Consider the following 23,107-nt stretch of genomic DNA (forward strand, 5'->3'; position numbering starts at 1 on the left):
CTGAATTATCTTTGATCAGGATAAATTCTGTAAGTCCCACGTTAAAGAAACTTCAAGGACTGCCAAACACAGAATTTTTATTTGTGCTTCCTAGAGTTTCCACAGAATGGAATGGAGGAAGAGCATACTTATAATTAGGATCAACTCAAGAGTGTATTCATCGGGTCAGAGTCCCAAGGTGCCGTAGTTGACCAAAACTTTGAATCTAAAGCACGAAAAAGTCAAGCTCTCTGTCTATCCAACCAGGTCACAGTAACTAACCCTATTCCTACTGAGTAATTAGTAATGTCAAAAAGTGATCACACTTTGTGAATAATTTATGATAACAACCCAAAACAGACTGCAAACACCAAACAGACAATTTTGCTGTTACTGGAGCTTCATCAGGACATGGAATGAAAAACTGAAGTTTGTGCTGATTGTGATCCTGGAGGAAACATCAGTTTACCCCTTTGGTAGAATGTGCTTAGTACATTTACAGTATTATTTTGGCTTTACAGCAGTCTGTTAAAATTAAATAAAAGGATTTCTTTATGTAACCTTTTGTTTATATGTTTGAAAGATGGTAGCTCTTGATATAAATCCATACTGTCAGAACGGAATTTTGGACCGTCCATTTGTGACTTTCCAGAGGGTTTTGCTATTTTTGTGTATTATTGTAACCTCGGCCTTGCAGCCTCAGCAGCACCTCAGACAGTCAGCTGTGGATCTAACAGTGGTGTTAAATGGAAGTCCAAAGGGTCACCAAAATTGTCTGAATTTACCCCCTGTGGACCATGAATACCCATTTAAGATGTCATTGATTAACTTTATAACTGCGGTGACAAACCAACATCACCATTCTTAGGTCTCAGACTTCTTCTTTAATTGAGGACTTTACTAAGAATAAAACACAAAAAAGTGTTAAAAAAGGACGTTTGAACACAGAGCCCTGTTAATATGATGCTGAAATAAAACTCAAGTCAGATGCAGTTCCTGCATGAACAGATGAAACTTGGGATGAACTCAAACATGGCGGTTTCTCCACAGATACACAGCTGCAGGGAGTTCTGCATTTGGTTAGTTCAGACAAAAAAAGTGGGTGTATCCACAGTAAGTCCATTCAACAGAGGGGGCGCCATGCCCAGCGGCCTCACAGCGTGTCGCCTGCCCACAGCCTTAATTCAACCCTGTCCACCCACCCCTCCATATTCACAAACTGTCCTCAACAAAACAATACACATGTAAAAATAAACAGGTCACTACGATGTCATTACAACATGTTATCAGAGTATTTAGCACATTTCCTGTGTGATGCTGATCTCAGTCCTTCCCACAGTCCTCTCTTTGATAGACCAGTTATCCTCACCACTTAAAACTGCTGCTACAGAGACAGAGAATCAGAGCTAGACAGATTCTAATCCACCAAGAGCGGCGGTCTGTCCTGGCTCTGAAATACATTTCATTAGGTCTTATCAACAGTATTTATTTCAAGGCTCTGGGTCTAATGCTTAATAATTACAGCAGCTTTCATTCAGGATATGTTTGAATGTCACTGTCACTGTGTGTAAATATGAATACGTCTCTGAGCATTAGTATATATGAGACTGTCCTGTAACAAACGAGCCCACAGGTCGTCTGTCAGCAGGTTATTATGACCCATAGTTAGATTTTGTTGTAGTAATGATGACAGGAGCAAAGGGAAAAGTGTGGTGACAAAGTCCACGTCAGGAGGGGGTTGGGGTGGATGGATGAATGTGACACAGGAGAGCGGTGTTCGATTCCCATGTGAGAGTAGCAGCTTATGTTGTTTCTATGATCCATGACTGTTTGTTATTATTATTGTAACCATGACAACAAAGATCGTCTAATGTTGTGGAAGTACTTATTTTAACCCAAATCACCACCTTTTCCTAAACCTAACCAAGTGAAGGTAGGTGAGCCGCTCTTGCTACAGTCTGCATGTTTATTATTGTAACCATGACAACCGAGGTCCAGTATGCCCACCACCATAGGGGTGCTAGTTCAGGAGACACTGCTCTGGGTCGTTATCAGAGGGTTGAAATAAACAACCTGTGTGGTTGTTCAGGTTGGAGGACTGGTTGGTACATACTGTGTGTACTGCGTGAGCTAATGGAATAACAGTGAACATGTTTCATGAAACTGCAGAAGTGCACAGCTGATGTGTCTTTTGAAAGGCATGTGTCAGGCAAAAATTATTACAGACTCAAGGACAGGGGAGGAATAAAAATTAGCAGCTACCTCCATGATCGTGTGTGTGTGTGTGTGTGTGTGTGTGTGTGTGTGTGTGTGGGATTAAGGCTGATTTTTTCCTTAAAAGGTTGGTTCACTCAAACTAAAAAAACATATTCTCACTTCAAATAGTTCACTTGTATTTGTCCAGATTCTCAGATGTTTGTCTCTGAGATTTCTGCCTAGCAACCAAGCAAGCAAAGCTTATTTATATAGCACTTTTCACAGACACTAGTCACAAAGTGCTTCACAATTCAAAGAATAAAATCAAATGAAAGAATTACAATCAAAATACATCAAATAAAATAAAATAAAATCAAAAGTAAAAACACCAGATAAAGATAAATGGAACATAAAATACCACCTGCTTCCTAAAGCCTGTCTGAACAGATGGGTTTTTAGTCATTTTTTAAAAGAGTCCACAGAATCCAGGGATCTCAAACTAAATGAAAGGCTGTTCCAGAGCTGATCACCCCTGGTCTTCAAGCTTCGTGGTATGTTAAGAAGACCCAGGGTGGAGGAAATAAGAGCTCGACTGTTGATATGGGGTGAAGGAGCTCTGTGATGTATTCTGGGACTGTCCATTTGGAGCTCTTAATGTGAGATCTAAAATTTAAAAATGGATTCTAAAATGAATGGAGACCAGTGCAGAGAAGTTAAATAGGTGTTATATGGGACCATGTGTTTGATTTTGTTAAGAGCCTGGCAGCAGCATTTTGGATGCATCCCAGATCAAGTGGATAACACTGATTATCTTGTAACAGTGGTCCATGGTCCAAGGTCTGGGATAACTTGGATGGGATAAGTCCTCTCATTGAGGATGAAGTGGATGAAGTGGAACTGTCTGTCTGGTCACAAAAAGAGAAATAACACCATAAGAGTGAATTGTAGCAAGACAATGATTGTTTAGTCTCTCAGTCAGTCTGTTAAATCTCTGGACTTATGCAAGATTGAGACCTTAACTGTGGCACAGTTTGTTTTGATTAGGTTGATATATTCTCATATGAGATGTTTGAAATGAGGAGTTTCTTGAAGACAGAGGTACTTAGATACACAGCAACACATTACAGGTAGAACAGAGCTTATAATTCAAGTATCAGTGATATTAAGGAAGAATGGTGTGATGATGTGGGATCATAATGCACAGAATAAAGTTGTTGTTACAGTTGTCAGGATAGGCAAACCAGGCAAATGCTTAGGACCCCTAAGGGGAAAAGGGCCCCAAATTTAAACCCCCTTCAGCCTCCCATAAAACACTGTACAGTATACTGCTGCTGCCCCAATTACCCCCCTAACTGGGACCCCTGATGATGTACATTGTGGCTAGTGTCTACCCATCGCCTGCATGTGAGGCGTTCAGGGAACATCTGCAAATTGCAGTGTCTGCCAATAGTCTGCATATGGTGTGGGGGTGGTGTAGGTGGTTCCAGGCTTCAAAGGGCTTCTTTGCCTGGGGCCCCCCAGACTCTAGGATCGCCACTGAATGTCATCTCCACTCAGTTCTCTGTTATTATTCACACGGATTCACATTGATTTTTAATGCACTGCCTATCTCTGTAATCCAGTCCAGTTCAGTGTCAGATCACTAACATACCAGCAATACCACTGCACTGCAACCACCCCCACCCCCTTCTTCATTTACATCATCATCATTTATCCCTTACCCCAGTTTTGACACATATCACAACAGGCCCGTTTCACTACATACATGCTGTGGAATGTTTCAGCCGACAGTCCCTGTGTGTAAATGTGTTTCCTACGTGTGTGGCTGTTTTCTGTTTAATTCCTGGTTTATGTGTCATGCGGATTTGTGTTGATGCTCATGGTCATGTTGTGTAGGTGTGGGGGTCCCGCTGGAGGCTTTAAGTGAGTGCCGTCCTCTGTGTCTTCTCAACTGTTTATGCAGCGCACTCCTCATTTAGCCATTAGTCATCACACACATTTGGACACAAACACACTTACATGTCTAAATATATCTAAGTATACACCCATGTGAGCACTCCTTTTTATGCGCACACTAATGTATGCACGGGAATACATACATAAATGCATGTAAAGACCCACATACACATAAATGTCACCAGTGTTGGGGACACACACACACACACACACACACACACACAAAACCCACACACAATTACCTGCATATAAAATTAATTCCTCTCTCATTGTTTCTCTAAACCAAACGCTCCCCTCCATTTCCCTCCATCTCTGCAGAATAACTTAAGCTTTTTGATTCTATTAGTGATTTAACATAAGTTTATTTATTTTCTACAATAAACTGTTGAAGCACCTTTTTAAATGTTCATTTCATAAAGAATTACTTTGAAAAGCTGAGGCATCAAGCCAGTCTGGCACTAGATCTTTTTTATCAAATGAGAAAAACTGCTTCAGTGTGGCAGCAGTGTTCTGAATGAGCTGAAGTTGTCAAATGGTCATTTTTGGAAGACTGGACAAGAGAGCGTTAGAATAGTCAACCCTGCTGGAGATGAATGCAGGTATGAGTTCTCTAAATTCTGTCTGGACACGAGACCTCTGACTCTTGCTATTCATTTGAAATATTAAAATAGCTTTAACTGTTGCCTTGATGTGGCTGCTGGGGCTCAGATCTGAGCTGATTAAGTCACCAAGATTTCTAACTTGGGTCTATGTCTTTATAGCTCTGGAACCAAGCTGAGCAAAAACTTTCATCCTACTCTCTAGTTGCCAAATACAATGATTTCTGTCACATCTTTAATTGAAATGAATGAAATTTAATTGTTTATCATTGTTTATCATTGTTTATCATTATCAACATCCAGATTTAAAGTAAATCTGGATGTTGTCTGTGCAGCTGAAGCATGCACAGTTTGAATAACAGTGACCCAAGAATCTAACCCTCCACATGGCATGGTGATCCACCCAAATTTATGATCACCAATGTAACAACCTAGTTTCCAGACATGAACCATCTGAGCACTGTACCTGATAATCCCACTTAACAACTGCAGTTTTCTGTCTGTTTGGAAAGATGCCTGATGGGAGTGAGCCACTGACAATTTTCAGAAACGTCACTTTTACTTCTACTTTTCAGAACTGAAAACGTTTTTGATGCAGTTGGTTTTCCAGGGTTTCATAACAGCAGATGAACTAAATTGCTTCCCTTCATCCTGCAGAGTTTTAATATTGAAAAACTGTCTGTTGACAGTTGAGTCAAAGAGTTTCTGCGTGGCTGCAGAAGTGGAATGATTTGGTTGACATTTGACTTTATGGACAGTGATTTTTTTCACTAAAACTATGTTGGTGAATTGGTTAGCTTCTCAACAGGTTGATATTCCTGTTGATGATGTTGGAGAAAAAGGCTTGTCCAGCTTTATTTATGTCATGGTTGTTAATACGAAGTGTTTCTTTAAAGCTCTCTAATCTGAACTTTTCTCTTCATTTGAACTCAGCTTCCGTGCATTTTCTTTTCTGACCTGTAACAGCTGGTTTGTTTCTCCATTGTGCTTTCTACATACCTGAGTCTGCTTTTACCTTTTCAGGTGCACTGACATCAATAACTAAAATTATCAAAGAATAAATCAAGAAAGTCTTTTTTGACAGAAACTGAGTTGTTTGGACAAAAGAGGAAATCAACATGTCAACAAAAACAAAATGTTTTAGAAATATCAACACCCTTGCTAATAACCAGTGAGCCACTGATTGTGTGTGAGCCCTGGTGTGGGCTAAAGAGGGTCCACACGGAGTCCACACAGAGTCCACACTGGTGATACAAAGTCTCACTCTAGACCCTGACGTCCCTCATGATTTAAACTCTCTTCAGGTGGGGGCTAAGGTGCCTCTCCTTCACGGTTTCTGGCATCTGTTGTTATGTCTTCCTGTTTCGACTCCTCTTGTAATTATCAGTGAAGTGCGCTGAATGGAGGCTACAAGTAGCTGAAAACCATGTGTTCAGTAATCTGCTGGCTCCCTCTGGGTGCCATCGACCTCTCCTCTGACTGATGGTAGAGCACCACTGGTAAACACCTCTGTATGTTCGATGCATCAGTAAAGTCTGGTTTAAGAGTTCTGGTTGTTGTTTCTCACAGTCTCCTGTCTGCACTATGATGTTCTTTACAGTTGGGTCTGCAGCCTGACTCTATGGGATTCTGTCTGTCATGTCAAAGGTAGAGATGTGCTTGATTAGTCAACTAAAAGGTTAATGATGTTGCCTTTGCTAGTTATTAATATTTTATTAATGTACATCAATTAACTGTTGTGTTGGGATCGCAAGCCATGAGTTCTGAGAAGAACAATGGAGAGGCCTACAAGCCACTCCAAGGCCTGAGTGTCAAACCCTGCATCCTGAAGGGAACAATAGAGAGGCCCGCGTGCTTCTCCTGAGGCCTGACTCGAGCCATGCCTCGTGGGGAGAACAAAGGAGTGGACTACATTTCCCTCCAGGCTATGGGCCAAAACCACCCCCACAATTCACACCTAGGTGTAAAATTGGAGTTTGAAAGAAAACTCCGCACCGGCATTGGCTGAGGCCAGGCATTCCCAGCAGGGGTCCCCGGTGACGTCACTCAGGTAATAAAAGCGGCGCTGCGACCCTCCTCCTCCTCCTGCGCTTAATTCCCGTGCACCAGGTACAGTAGAGAGCTCCTCCAGCTCTCTCCGCGACTCGGCTGCTGAAAGGGAGCAATCTGCAAACATCTGACCCTTTCCAGAACTTCTTCAAGCCCAGGTCACAGTCTCCAACTCGCAGGCCGAGCGCACAGATGCTGTGTTTCTCTTCTTCTCGGATCCGACGTAGATCGCTGTGCAATCAGCTGATTTCACGTCCTGTGAGGACGAGCGCCGACTTTGTTAAAGACAAAGTTCACCGTCCCTCATCTGTGATCTTCCCGCTGCCGCCGAGGAACTCATCACTGTCACCGCCAGGAGAGAGACACGACCCGCCGAGCTCCGGCCGAGGACCGAGCTCCGGCCGAGGACCGAGCTCCGGCCGAGGACCGAGCTGTGGAGACCCAGAGACTTTCTGTTCTGACTCCGGAGGACCGGAGCCGCTCACAGTAAGAGGCTGATGTCTGGGCAGAGACACAGTTAGTGTAGCTGTTGTATTGTTGTATCTGACTGATAAGTGCTGCAGATCCTGTTGTTTAGATCGTTCACTGTGATCAGCTTAATAAGCCAAATATCACTAGTTAAAGGACCAATATCCGACCAGACGAGCTCCGGTTCTCTGGCTCCGTTATTGTGTAGTGATGTTGTGGTGATTATTAACTGTGGTGACGATCTCTTGTGGACTCTTTCCTCTCTTCACCTCTATTCTACCTCTTTCCTCCCAATCACGCACCTCATCCACACCTCTCTCACATTCAGGCCCGAGAGTGTGATCGCGTCATACACGTAAGGCTCAAGGCCCCGCCCTCTGTTCTCGTGTTCACGCCACTCACGCTCTGCGGCCAGCCGCCATCTTGGCTCTGGCGAGTACCTCACTCTGCCGCCATCTTGGTTCCTACTGACACGTCACTCACGTGACCTCGTCACATCCTCTCTCTCTCTCTCTCTCACACACACACACACACACACACACGGTTGTACATATGTGTTTTGCCTGTAATCACCTAGTTAGTAACCAATGTTTGTGTTAGTTATAGTTGAATTATAATCGGTTTAATATTAAGTGATGTTATGTTGAATAATTATTACTCTTATTAATAAATCCTGTTATAATTTAACTCGTCGTTGTCTGTGATTATTGTGACTATATTGTGATAATAGCTGGATTCACAACAGTCAGTGCTCGAATTGACCCTTCAACCAACCTTCTGAGACTGTATTCTGAGCCATCAATTTGGTCATTGGTCCCTGGTGACAGGGTGGTGCCCCGAGGTTACTACTTGTAGTAAACATTTATATATGTATTGGTGATTATCACTGATAATCATTAATATGATAAGCCAATAACCAAATTGCTCCTACCTGTGCCCCAACAGTTGTATCTAAGATGTTGCACAGCAGCCCAGCCCTGGCCACTGCAGACAGCCCCTCCTCTCCCTGCACTAATGCCCAAATGTTGTAAACAGCCAAGGTAGACAATATGACCCCTCTCTACCTGCACATCAAACAACTATGGATCATGCAAAAATGTGCCCTGATTCTAAAATTAGTTTGGGGTTAAAATGTACTGGATATGTACAGTGTCTATGAATATGTAGAACAGGGCGTCGTCTGAATAGCAGTGATAATTATTTGTGCATTTGAGCGTAATAAAAGCTAGTGGAAACATGAAAAAGAGAAAAGGATTGGATCCAGAGTGGAACCTTGAGGCACTTCATAAGTAATGTAAACAGTTGAAGAGTTACCAGCTTATACTGATAAGGCTCTATTGGACAGATAAGATCTAAACCGGTTGAGGGCAGGGCCTGAAATACCCCATTGTGTTTCAAAGGCAGCACAACTATCTATGACTAAAATCAAAGTGTGTCCTGCATCTGCATTTAAAAAAAGATTGTTAGACACTTTAAGAAGTGCTGTCTCTGAGCTGTGTGGATTAAGCTCCTGTAATAAGGTCACTTTGTTAGCCAGGCTCTGTCTGTGGATTAACTCTTCTTCAGTCATTCTCCAGTGAAGACTGGCTGACTGATCACAGCTGGGTGAAACTCCCAGCGTGATGAAATGGGATGGAGTATTGTATTGATCGCTCTTTTGATTATCCACTTGTTCATTCAAGTGTTGCTGGACCTCACATAAGATTTTATAAACCCCTGCCACCATTTTCAAAATTATATTGACCAGTTGAGTGAGATTCATTCGAGTGCCTTCTACACATGTCCTAAAATTCCATTCAATTTAATTAACATGTTCTGCTGTTTTTGTTTTTTTTGCCTCAAGATGCAATGACATTCATGACAGAAAACTTAAATTTGATTAATTTCCACATTAATCACTTTGTGAAACATATAGTGGAGGAAATGTGTAGGAGTTTGAGGAAATGATGGGTGAACTGAGGTAATGAGTTGGATCAGAATGGATTATGGTCTGGAGTATGTGGCATGACACATTTAGTCTGTTAATCCTGTGCCTATCTCTCAAGCATACTTCAATAGGAGGTGAAGTGACAAAAACACAAATCTGCTCCGACAGAGACTATTCATACAACCCTGCAGCCACGCACAATCAGACCAGCCAGCACATCCCCTGGCAGGTAGAGGTGCTCTGATGGTATGTGTGTGGGAGGTAAAAGTGTGGGGATTACATATTGAAGGCCTCCAAAATACCATGTTAAAAATGATGCATATCAATGATGAGTAAAATTAAACCTAATAGTATGTTCTTCAAGCTCAGATGCTTCAACTCACGTGATTCGTGGCAGCTCGACAGACTCAGGGTGTCACTCCTTTGCATCTGTTGTTTATTTCCATGTGGCACACACAGGTCCTGACATGTACTGCAGTGTGAATAGTGGGTCAACTCCCAGATCAGAGCAGAGTGATACTAAAAACATCAGCTGAGATCTCACCGGTACAGAGGAAAAGAAACTGAAAGAACAGAAAATGATGTAATGAGGTAAACACTGAATATAGTATGACTGTACAAAACAGGAAGGAGATGAAAGGGGTGGATGGATGGATGGATGGATGGATGGATGGACCACAGTCACAGGAAATGGGTTTGATGGCATTTTTGTAAACAGACATAAACGGTGTCTCAGTGTCAGGGTCAGATAATGCATTTCAGGGTCCAGGCTCACGTCAGAGACCTTGACAGTGCATTTGTTATCGCTGCTAATGAAAATAATGGGTGTGCTTAGCTAAACAGAGACCAACAGAGAGACGAAAAATGTCAGAGAATGAGGCAGATGCTGCAGCTGGCGTCTGGCCTCAGAAAATCTCCGCTTCAAGAATGTTCTGCAGCGGTAGAACGAAACTAGAAGTACATTTATTCAAGTGCTGCACTCAAGTTCGTTTGGCTGCTGTCATGATGATTGGGTGGGTTGAAGGTTTTAATTGGTCTTTTGGTGTCAGTCAGCAGCCAAGCGTGAAATGGCCCTGGTTCTCTGCCCAACATGTTTACAGCCTGGTAGCCTAATTTCTCACCTCTTTACATTTTATTAAGGACTAAAGTGATGGAGAATTGAGGGCGTGGGCTCTTTGAATCACAGGAGGGTGAGCATATCCTTGCCACATACCAACATGCACCGATGTCTCTCTTTTGATTAACCAGGAGTTAGACACTGCCAAGATGGCGACGGTGGAGCAGCTCACTCTGCTTCAGAAACCTGTGGGTGACATCACAGAGGCTACATCCATCTTTATTTGCAGTCATTTGGTCAAAACCTGGTGTATGACTGGACCGCAGGCTATTTGCATTCTGCTAGTGTCAGCTGGTTTCAGCTCTTTATCTGTTTGCTTCTCTCCTACCATCTGTAGGTGTGGAGCCAACCTTGTGTTTAAAATGCAGGTTAAAGGAACCACAACACGGACTTGAAGTGCAGCTTGAGAGGTGGCCTCAGTGAACTGAGCTGAGACTGAATTGAGACCTCCTTGAGGGATGTCCTCAGTTTGGTTCACTTCAAATGCGCTATGTTGGCAACACTGCAGCTGTAAAAACCCCCGTAGTAGAAAGTGTTTGCGCCTATTTATTTTAAAAGAACAACAACCAGTGGGGGAAACTCCAACTCAGTTATGTGGCATTCGGCTGAACAGTGGTGGAACTATGATCACTCAGTCAGTCAGTGACTGAGTAGTAACCATACAAGACTTATAAAGTAATTTTACACTGTGGTTTTTGTATCTTTATTTCTGACTTCCTCTTGTTTGACTTCCTGCCAGAGCAGGACATGGATCAGTCATTGTAAACCCTCTGTGATCCCCACAGCTGCGGTGCTGCAGCTGTGGGGACATGGCCTCACTCTGTCCCTGAGTCATGTGAACAAACTGTTGAGTCGTTTATTTTCCATTATGCTGCAGTCTTCACCCGACCGGGCTAAAGCTGACTGAACTTTGAGACAATCACGGCGACTATGACCTTTTCTAGATGAGGAGGGACAGCCGCTCCCTCCCTCCCACACACACACTCACACACAGGGTTATCCATACATATACATACACACATAGACAGTGGTACAACTACACACACCTGAAGTTAACATTTCAAAGGTTAACTGTCATTCTGGCCTCATTAGGTGATCTGTGCTCCGATTGGTCAAGTAATTATCTGTCAGCCTAACAAGCAGTAAATTCAGCCTTGGAGTCATTACATGTAATCACCATCTTTTAAAGATCTGATGTTTGAAACAAAGGGTCTCTGATTTCAGTCAGAAATATTGCCGCTATAAATGTTTGTCTGCTGACCAGGTGAAACTATCCCTCACCTGTTCTCCTCCTGGATGTAGGGCTGGACAAAGGTTGAGGTTTTAGCATCCACACAGGCTTTACTGGGGCTGCTGTCAATCATGGCTGTCACAACCAGATGGAACCGCTCTGATGCTGGGACAGTGTTTGGAGCAACATGCAGCTGTTACAGCTGTTTTGATGAACACTGAATGCAAGATCACACACTTGATGCCAGAGGACATTATGAGGATGATGAGAAAAAGCCCACAGCTTCACTGACTGTGAGAGAGAGAGAGATTTTGTTTTTTATACCTCTACACTGGCGACAGTCACCGTCAGAGGCATCATGTTTTCAGGTTGTCCATCTGTCTGTCTGTCCCATTCTCTAACATGAAATCTCAGTGACACCTTGAGGGAACTAATTAAAATCTGGCACAAACATTCACTTGGACTCAAGAATCAACTAATAAGATTTTGAAGGTCAAAGGTCAAACTGACCTCACAAAACATTCAATTACAACACATTGTAACACAAATAGGATAAAATGATGAAGTGAACATTTTATGAACAAAAGGTCAAAGGTCAACTTCACTGTGACATCATAATGGTCTGCAAAAAAAATTCTGGCCATTATTCGATGCTGTAACTCAGGAAGAGGAGATTGTGACCATAATTCCTGTGACTTCGTTGGTTGGTGGAGGAAACAGCAGGAGGAGGTGATTGTAGTTGTAGTTTGTAATAACTGTCAGACCAGCACCACTGAGAAACACACAGAGATGAACCTGATCCCTGATCAGCCAGAAAGACTGCACCACAGGACCTTTGTGGAAACTCATTTCCTGCTGTGGATCCAGGAAAAAGGGCCAATGGGGGGAGAGTTACCTATTAAGGAGTGTGTTGTCTATTCCACTCAACTTTAGTCCTCTAGAAAGGTGGAAGGACACTCAGGATGGTCCATCCATCCATCTATCATCCATCCATCATCCAGCCACTTTAGTTCCCAGCAATCACTACAGGAGACACTGTCCACTCCGAAAGATCTCTGCGGCTGCTGCTGCCAAAGTGTGTTGATGAAGTGAGATGACTCTTCATGTGTTCAGTTCGGTCATTTTGTTTGCACTATCATAAAACAGTTTGCATACAGTATAGTCAGTATATAGTCAGTGGTGCTCTCGTAGATGGCTGTTTTAATTACAGATTATTTCACTGGAACGTTAGAATTGATTTCATTTTCATGTGTGGGCCAGTAGCAGTGATTGAAGTTCCTCACCATGAGGTGCCAGACCACCAGCACAGACAGACACAGATGGAACTGTATCTGTACTAAGAAAGAGTTGACCAGTCTGTGTGTATTCAGCATCTGTCTATACTAAACACAGCTTCTCGTCACACACTCAGCCCCTGATCCTGGTCCTGAACCTCCATGATGCTCTCTGCAGGTAAAGCAGGGCTCTCAGGCTCTCAGGCCTTCAGATGTGGGATTTCTATATGATCACAGAAAATAATAACACAGTGAGCATGATGACAAAATATTTACTTTGGTTGCAGTTAAACGAATGAAAAACTGTTACTGTGGTCCAAATATTACTCAGAAAATTCTTATAGTCTTCAGCATAAATGTAGTTCAAGCAAAAAGAAAAGTTTATTTGCAGTCTGATTATATATAATATATATATGCTTCTACTTAATACAAATTAAATTTATTTCCACCTACTAAATCTATGAATACAAATATAAAAGAAAATATATAAAATATTAAAACATCCCTCATAAAATCCCATCTGCACCATGTTTATGCCCATTATGCCCCAACAATGGACAACACTCCACCAGTGACCCACAGAAGACACCTCTAAAACAACCAACCCAGGATACTATTTCGAGACTACGAAAGTCACAAAATCAGAGCACAACAACAACAACAACGACACAAAGACCCAGGCTGAGAGGCAGCAAGACCAGAAGTCCCCATCCCTGAAGCCTCTCCCTTCTGATGCTGGAACCAGAGCTTGTAAGCACTTCATTCACAGGCCAGGTGAACCTCACAGGCGACTGATCAGGAAGCACCTGGGTGGAGAGAGACAGGAGAAACAAAATACCAGGAACATAGAGCTGCAACAACCTTTTCAGAGGTTCAGAGATTTTCACCACAGAACCGATGGTCACAGATCATCTGTGCAAAAATCCTGATGACATGTTTCCTCATGATTTATTTCCCCTTACATACGTAATGAAGAGTGACACTCGCACATGGAGAATCCAGCCTGCTGGACTTTGGGGCAGAATGCATCATATCTGCACCTGCACCCTCACTACATCAGCTGAGAACAGTGGCAGGGTGGCACATGTAAACAGTGGACCACTGGGTAGTAATCAGACAGTCTCCAAACACAGGAGGAAGCAGTTCCCAGACAAAACTGGATTATCAGCAGGTATCAACTGTTACACTGAGGCTCAAAACATCTGATCTATGATCTATATATTTATATATATTAATCTAGATCAGCAGCAAAACAAGGAATGGTTTGATTATTAAAGTCTGTTCTCCACCAAAGTGTTGGTGCAGATAAACAAACAAAAGTCCGTCCCTGCTCCACACTTACTGACATTTATACAATGGAATGAATTCACACATAAAGTTTTATCCACACACACACACACACACACACACACACACACATATATACAACATTAATTTAAATCACAAATGATTATCTTATGCTTTTTCTCCCATACTTGCAATACACTCATCATTCTCCCTTGATGTGTGTATATACAATGTATTTTTTCACTGTGACTCTCTCTCACACACACACACACACACACACACACACACACACACACACACACACACACACACACACACACACACACACACACACACACACACACACACAACACATCCTCTCTAAGCTGTTTAAATATGCATGAAGACCGAGTCTGCTCCTCTGCTCTCATTCTGAGAGACCTACAATTACCAAGTCCTTCTGTTCCAAATGACATCTACTTGACAGCTCTCAGTATATTCCTACTTCAGCTGTATAATTCTTGTTTGAATGAGTTAAATCATGTGCTGTGTTATGAATGGGGCCCTAAAATCACAAACACTAATAACACAGAAACATTCTCAAATTCTGTGAAGTTTGTATAATGCAGTTAGCCTTATGGGTAATTAATGTGGTGAGGCTTATGTGGATTATCAATTAATAAAACAAGTATTATGTGTTTTATTTACCTCTGCAAGTTGCATGTGAAACATCTTTAATGACACATCATTTTCTAGTTCTGTGAAAGTCTACTGAACTACTGAGTTTCAGGGATGCAGCTTTAAACAAACTCATTATGGCAAAATATTACAATCACTATAAAGAGGTCTCATAGTTTAACAGTGTCTGTCCTGTGGTCCTTTTATTCTGAAACTGAACACAAACACTGTTCTAAAGGGAGAGAAACAATCATTTAAGTGGACGTGGTTTGACCAGAGGTAGTGATAAAGGTGCAGTGTAAGGTTCCTATTATTCCTACTATTTGATTAGGAGGGGCCGAGTGAATCAATGGGCTGTGCACAAGCAATGGTGCAAAACATCATGTTTATGTTGTTATGAGAAGTGTAAAAATATTTTCGGTTCATTATGAAACTGTGGCGGGACAAATTAGACCCGTGTACAGCCACATTAGCTAACATTAGCAGTGCTAGCACCAGCAGTCTTTCCTTGCAGGTTAACGTCCACATCTGTGCTGAATGTGGTTACACAATGCTCTTACTAAGTGTTTGGACTGTAAATAACGATGGATGCAGCCTCTGTGACATCACCTACAGGTTTCTGAAGGGCGGCTTTGAAGCTCAGAGTGAGCTGCTTCTCTGCTGCCATCTTGGCAGTGCCTGAGTTCGTCCCTAACTCCCAACTAATCCAAAAATGGGCAAAGAGGTGGGGTGTGTGTGCAGCCTAGACTTTAGTACATGTTGGTTTTCTTAACTGTAGCAAGCATACACTCCTGTTAGCATTGTTAGCACAGTGTCTCGGCATCTTGCTCAAAGGCTAACCCAAGGCTAATTCATTTGCTGGCTGACTAGCTAATCATCAAGCTAAGCGTATTGTGTGCGCAGACACTGATACCTGCTAATTAATGCTAACACATAAATGACATAATACAGCTCAGACTTTCTCACATTCTGTCACAAGTCAAATTATTGTGTATTATCTGTCTGATTTCTACATGAAAAATCCTCCAGAAGGCCACAAACAGAGAGAGGTCATGTTCAGTGACTGAATTAGCTGAGGTGACACCAAGCAGATAGCTAGCAGCTAGCTAACTGTGATGGCACCACAATGCTCTGGCATTCCCAGATATTAATATAAACATTACCTCAAATATAACATCAAATGAGGGCATGCACAAGTGAATGAATAGGTGAGTACGTAAATAAATACCAGTTGTATGTATGAATGCTAACAAGAAAATAAGGCTTTATGTGCGTCACTGAAGATATGTGGGTGTCTACATGATGTCCAAACCAAGAGAGGGAGTTAGCAATGACACAGACTAAAGTGCTTCTTGCTGCTGTCTTCTGTTGATTGTTTGTGTTGCAGCTTTGGCTGCTAGCTTTACCTCGATCACCAACCTAGCTCATGCAAACTCAGCACTGTTGTTCATTTACACACCTGTTGAGCTGTTGTAGCTTTGTATGTTACCTTTGCAAAAGTCTTTTGGGATACACCATTCTGAGTTGTTGGTTGGAGAAGCACAGTGTCTTCATCCAGTTTTACTGTAGGTATATGTCATATAAATCACACACACACACACACACACACACACACACACACACACGTGAATTTTGGGGGAGGATGGATGGGTTGACCAAACAGAGGACTGTCACACAGGAGATCACTGTTTGCTTCCTGCATGAAACTGATAGTGTTATTGTGTGTTGTTGTTTCTTCTGTTGTAGCCATTCCACAACCTTACAACATGTTTATTATTGTAACCTGATGACACAGGTCTGTAACCACAAAGGAAGAAAAAAACTCTCTTTTTTAAACTGTCACAGGGAAAAGTTGCAGAATATGGCTGCTGCCGTTGCCTGTCCACGCAGCTTGTCAAGTCATGTCACTAGTTTCAGTTTGTTTGAGGAACAGCTGTGTCTGACACACGCCTTAAAATTCACTCAGAAACACACAAAATGCCCTTTGTCACTGTGCACAATCTCTGTCTGTTCCAAATTCTTAACCCTCTCGATTTTTTATATTTTTGCCGTTTCATCAATGCTATAACTGTAACTGTAATAAGTAACTCACCATCACTGTTCCTATTAATATACTATATAAGTATGTATAAAGTATGTAAAGTATATAACTACTTCTACTACTAAAAAAGCCTGAGAAACCACAGTTGTTGCTATGGAAATGATAATGAAACAGTGTTGTCTAATTGCAGTAGTGTAAACCTGCAGGTTTTCAGAGTGTTGCAGACCAACGTGTTCCAAGTTCTCCTCTTGTCGTGAATCTTTGGTCTAAACTCGTCTTAAAGAAGAGTTCATTATAACCCAAACCACAAGTAGGTTTTGGGCCCAAGAAAAACATGACTGTTCAGCTTAGCTGCATGATTATTATTGTAACCATGACAACAGCGTCATATCAGACGGCAGGGACAAATGAAATATATGGTTATGTAGGTTGGAGCTTCTGCAGCTGTTAAAGGGAATGACAGGGTGAGGAAGATGAAGCTGTGGGAATTCTATTAACTGATGCTTTCTAAATTGCATTTTAACTTCTTGGTCATTTCTGTCATTTCTTCACTCTGTAATGTTTGGACCTGTGTGGTGGAACATTGTTTGACATTACCATGTGAGCTGAAGTTATAAGTTTCATTTCCTACCACTGCTGAATTCCATTCAGTCTGAATGTCCACTACACATCCCATTTACTGACTCCTTCAGCAGTCTGAGGTCAGGACCCATCTGAAATGAGACAGTGCTGCAGTTACTTTATGAAATAGCTTATTTTTCCATACAATGTAATAAGTTGGAAACCAGGCAGTAAGTTTATAGGTAAGTAACATTTGTTTCAAAGCAAACAGAGAGGATAATGTTCTGTAATTTGCAGTTGATAGCCTTTTTTCAGACTGCACTACATCGCTCACCAAAGAGACAAGACGGACTGCAGCCATACCTGAAATAAATATGTTTGATGACGTACATTTCCATCTCTGTGAAAGCAGCCTCCACATTCTGATGGACACATGTGCTGCCCCCGTACATCTTTCAGCCACAGGGCAGGGTCTCCTGTTTCCGACAGGCCTTTCATCACTGTCAAAGATGAATCTCTGATGAGTCCTTGGAAATTGCAGCAGCAAAGTGGCTACATGAAAGAAAAATCTGAGAAAGATTGTAAGAAAAGGGGGACACAAACACAGTGCATCCAAGCACCTTAAACACACCTTTGAGAAAAAGCAATCCTATGTCACCAAAAAAAAAAAAAAGAAAAAAAAAAAAAGAAAAATCCTCAATACACTACTCCTGGAGAAACTTTGGGATAACTTGGAAATTTCATGTTTTTGTTATTGTGGGACTTTCAATGGTGGGAGAAGAGAAGAAGAGATCATAACATAATTAAACCACACAAACAAACTAACTGACCGAGGCTGTCCCCTGTTCCGCAGAGTAAAAAGACTGTTTTTGTCAGTGAAGTCTGGTGACTTTGAACAGAGCAATATAACAGCTGTGTCTGATTAAACAAAAAGGATCTTACGTTTGTTACGAGCCTCGTGCCATGCCATGTTTTGTCGTTGCTCTCTATCCCTTCTGCTCCAGGTGTGGCCCCTCCTCAGGTGGAGAGAGTTAGGTGAGCACAGCTGCTTCCACTCACTAATCAGCGCAAGTACGAAAATGGAGAGAGAAGGAGGCCAGCCAGGGAGGCCAGAGCCTTTAGTTGTGTTGAGGGATTCAGTCTCTTAATAAAATTTAAAGATTTCTTTCAGATGCTCCGCCTCCCGATCTTTCTTTCTCCCTGCGTAACTTTTTGATTTGTTACTTCCCCTCACCTCCTGGCTCCTCATCCGGCCACAAAACACTCTGTAACAAAAAGCTCTATGTCACACATGAGAACATCTAAAAACTCCAATACAAAAGAAACTGGAAAAGTTGTTGGTGTCTGTTGGGAAACAGACACATGGTACACCCCTGATTCTGATGTGATGTCAAGCAACAGATTCCAATTTGTGTTGACATCAATACATTTTGTAAACAAACTCACAGTGTCAGAGGCACAAAAGAAAAACAAACTCAGACAATAGCTTGATTCATTCAGACAGAAATGTCTGAAGGTCGTACCGGATGAGCACAACTCTGTAGATGAGAGGGAAGTTACACCCATGGGGGTTCAAATTGTGGGTAAGATCTGGAGTCTCTGGCGTGCTCTGTGATCTTGATGTGTCCAGTGTTATTGTGGTGTTCCTAATAAAGTGCTCAGTGAGCATATGGTCATATACTTGTCTGAGTATCCAGTAGTATCCAGGAGGATTACAGAGACTCTGATCCATGTGTTCAGCTCATCAGGGCTTGATTACTGTCTCAGGTCAGCGCAGTCGTTTCAGTGCTGCAAGAATCCAAACCAGGGCAAAAAAATCTGATAATCTCACTTCTGTCCTGATTTCTCTCTTTCTCTCCACTGGCTTCCTAAGCAATAGTGCTGATGTTAAAGTACCCACTGACGTATAAAGCACTATATGGACTTGCACCTGGTTACCTCACAGACCTCATTCTTTGTTTCTTACATTTAGCTGGTTCTAGCTATCAATTCCCAGAATTCACAAAGGTCAGCTGCTTTAGAGCACATTGTCTTCTCTGGAAACCTTTAAGGCCATTCTCGCTGTATGATGACTGACAATCATGATGGACAAATATGAAAATAACACCATGGCTTTCTTTACTAACAGCTGTGGTTTAAGTGCCTGTTCAGGCCTGTCAAGATACGCAACACCAGGGCTGCGGAGTTACCACATTTCCCAACTTTTATAGGTTCTGATTGTTGTTGCATTTTTATTTATATTAATATTCACATTTTCATCAGACCCAGACACTGGAATTTCCCAGATCCAACATGAAAATATTGACAATGGAAAACATCAAATATACAATCAATCAAACATGTTGATTCTTATTTCATCATTTTCATCAGGTATGTGTATGTGTGTGTGTGTGTGTGTGTTGGGCTCCAGTTGAGTTGGCGATAATGTATTGTCTGAAATGTCTCCTTTGAAGTTTCTCTCCTTCGAAATAATGAGACCCTTTAATTGCTGCACACACACCTCTCCTCTCTCTCTCATATGAACACATCTATCTCTGACACACACACACACACACCCCTTCTCAGTTAAAATCCATTTTTCTCCCCTTTATTCTTGGACCCACTTCTTTTTTACTGGTCTCTCATTCTTTTCTCCCACCTGCCTCTTTGTCATCGCCCCACCTCCACTTTTCAAAGGCATCAAAGGCTTCAACCTCCAGTTTGTTCAGTTTGCTGTCAGAGTCGTTCCTGTAACACCACCAACTGCCTAGACAAGACAAACTTGGGGGAAGAGGTTCCATTAGTAAAGGAGAACTGTACATTTCATGTTTCCTCCTTAACCTCAGCTTACTCCACCATTTTCTCCTGATGCACTCAAGTTCACAAGAGCTCAGCTGAGCTCAGCTAATAATAATAATAATAATTATAATAACTTTATTTATAGAGCACTTATTAAAATATAGTCCAAAGTCCTCCACAACATAATTACAATAAATAAATACAATAAACAATAAAATACAATTAAATTAAAAGAATAAGATACAAAAAATAATAATAAAGTAAATAACTTAACATAAAGTCAGGGTATGCTTTCCAATAAAAAGAGAAGAGACTGTCTTATCTCCTCTGGCAGGTTGTTCCAGAGTCTTGGGGCTCTAATGGCAAAGGCTCTGTCAGCCTTAGTTTTTGGCCTAGACTCTGAAACAGAAAACCGGTGCCCGCAGATCTCAAATTATGCATGGGTTTATAAGGGTTAAGAAGTTCTAAAATGTATACTGGATCAAGCCATGAAGAGCTTTTAAAGTAGTCAGTAAAATTTTAAAATCAATTCTAAAACATACAGGGAGCCAGTGTAAGGAGGCTAAGAAAGGTGTGATGTGATCGTACTTCCTGGTTCCAGTTAAAAGCCTGGCAGCAGAGTTTTCTACAGTCTGGAGTCATTTTAAAGGTTTTTGGTTGAGATATGAGAAAAGGCTGTTGCAGTAATAAGGGTGTGAGGAGATAAAAGCGTGTAAAACTGTATGTGCATCACTAAAATTTAAAATCGATCGTATCCTAGCAATGTTTCTACCATCATTGTATAAGCTTAGTGATGTTTTTGTCAAAACTTCAATTGTTATCAAACAGGACTCCAAGATTTCTTGCAACAGGCTTTTACATAATGAGATCAGTAACCAGTAGATGGCAGTATCTGAGTGGGGATCTTTTGGGGCCCAATTACCAGGATTTCAGTTTTATTAGAATTAAGCTGTAGAAAATTCAATGACATCCATTTTTAATATCTGACAGGCATGCATGTAGGGAGCTCAGTGTACTGAGGTCAGTGGGCTTAACAGGAAGGTACAATGACGTGTCATCTGCATAACAATGAAAAGAAATACCATGTCTGTGGATGACCTCACCCAGAGGGAGCATGTACAAAGACAACAGGATTGGACCAAGAACAGACCCGATTCACACCATACTTGATGTGTGAAAAGGAAGACATCAAACCATTTATGGACACACTAAACCTCCTATTCAAGAAATATGAATAAAACCAGTTTAAAACTGTACCCGATATCCCGACCCAGTGCTGCAGTCTGTCTCAGAGAATGTCATGATCAACTGTATCAAAAGTGACACTTAAATCCAACAGCACAAGGATTGAGCACAGGCGTGCATCAGCAGTCATTAAAAGGTCATTTGTGACATTTGGAAGAGCTGTCTCAGTGCTGTGGTACTTGTGAAAACCTGATTGGAACTTTCAAAAGATACAATTATCTGAAGCTGACTTGAGACAATTTCTTTCCAAAATCTTGGAAATAAAAGGCAGTTTAGAAATCAGGCAATAATTATCTAATAATTATCTAGAGAGGCAGGATCAAGCTCAGGTTTCTTCAGGATTGGTTGAATGCAAGCAGTCTTAAAGTAATCAGGAAGCCTATCAAGAGGGGAGGAGGATACTGGGACATGATTTAGAGTAACAGAGAAAATAATGATTCATAAGATCCTGGTGTGGATGTTCAGAGTCTAGAAAGGCAGGAGTGAGGGTGATATGTCTAATCAACTCCACCTTGGCAGCAAAGTGTTGTAGAAACCTCACAATCTGCATCCAAATCGACAGGCATGAGAGGATGCTGCGTTAACGAGCTGGTCAAAGAGTTTTAAATAAAAATCTGGGGTTATGCTGATGCATAGAAATAACTTCAAAAAAGTAGCTTTTTCTGGCATAATTCACAAACCTATTACAAAGGAGTAATGTCTCTTTCTTTATAGTTTTGAATCCTGTCATTTAACCAGGGCTGTTTTGTGGAGTTTGAGACAGATCTCATCTTCAAAGGAGATATGAAGCCTAAGGTTGAGGAACATAGAGAGTTAAAGGAGTTTACCAGATCATTGGTGTGGCGGACTCAAGTTATCAGCAGAATTAAACAGTGTACAGAATTTGGAAGCACTGCATTCATTTAAAATACAAGTGTACTTACAGCGTGGTAAGACAGTACTAGCAGCCTGTAGTTCAGTGTTAAAAACAATGCATTGGTGACCCATGTTGTTGAAAGTTAAAAGAGTTGGCGATATTTAAAAAATCAGTAGCAAGGGTATTAGAAGGATCATCAACATGAATTTTAAAATCACTGCACAGGACGATCCTATCAAAGTTTAAAACAAGACTGGATAAAAATTCAAGAAACTCTGCCAAGAAAGAGCTTGCTGGATTAGGGGGGACAATAGATTAGTGCAAACATGATAGGAAGTGGGTCACTAAGTTTAAATATGAGCACTTCAAAAGAGGAAAAAATCATTACAGGCCACTAACTTACATTTGAAATGCTTCTTGAAGACCACCTCCTCGATCGCAGTCCCTAGGTCTGCTAAAATAGTCACATTCAGGAGGGTACAATTCTGTGAGCTGACTGTGATCACCAGAACATAACCAGGATTCTGTTAGAAACATAAAATCAAGATCGTTAGAATGTTTTATTTGAGGGTGATCTTACATTAAGTAGCGCTAATTGAAATAGTTTGTACTAGGTTGAAGCAGAGGTTGAAGCTGGAGCTAGAGTTTTACAGAAAGATACAGTTATTATAGTTGCTGGATCTCTCTTATAACATGTCACTTGAAGGGAAAGGCAAAATACAACTGCTACATAAATCCTATTTGGTCTACAAGGTGAAAGGGGCACCAGATATTTCACACAGAAGGTTTTCCTGAGACAACTAACATGATATTAAGTATTCATCATCAAGCAGATTCTCCCTCGACTTTCATTCTACATTTTACTCCACATCTGTTTATGGAGATG

General features: G+C 41.5%; 1 long non-coding RNA gene across 5 annotated transcripts; it reads right to left on the reverse strand.

Moving 5' to 3' along the window:
• Positions 1 to 13,149: 13,149 nt before the first annotated feature.
• Positions 13,150 to 19,188, reverse strand: LOC139629777 (uncharacterized). Of its 5 annotated transcripts, none has more exons than XR_011693042.1 (5): positions 18,866 to 19,188; positions 18,285 to 18,607; positions 17,706 to 17,911; positions 17,413 to 17,494; positions 13,150 to 13,602 (listed from the first exon to the last, which is right to left on the reverse strand). It is a non-coding gene; the product is annotated as an uncharacterized lncRNA (long non-coding RNA). The 5 variants fall into 5 exon arrangements; XR_011693040.1 differs by having other exon boundaries at positions 17,706 to 17,842; positions 18,866 to 19,171; XR_011693043.1 differs by lacking the exons at positions 18,285 to 18,607; positions 18,866 to 19,188 and adding exons at positions 17,974 to 17,991; positions 18,173 to 18,187 and having other exon boundaries at positions 17,706 to 17,842.
• Positions 19,189 to 23,107: the final 3,919 nt, after the last annotated feature.

This window comes from Trachinotus anak, unplaced genomic scaffold (assembly GCF_046630095.1).
Source record: "Trachinotus anak isolate AG129_WGS33_773 ecotype Australia unplaced genomic scaffold, CSIRO_AGI_Tana_v1 ptg000012l, whole genome shotgun sequence".
Taxonomy (NCBI): domain Eukaryota; kingdom Metazoa; phylum Chordata; class Actinopteri; order Carangiformes; family Carangidae; genus Trachinotus; species Trachinotus anak.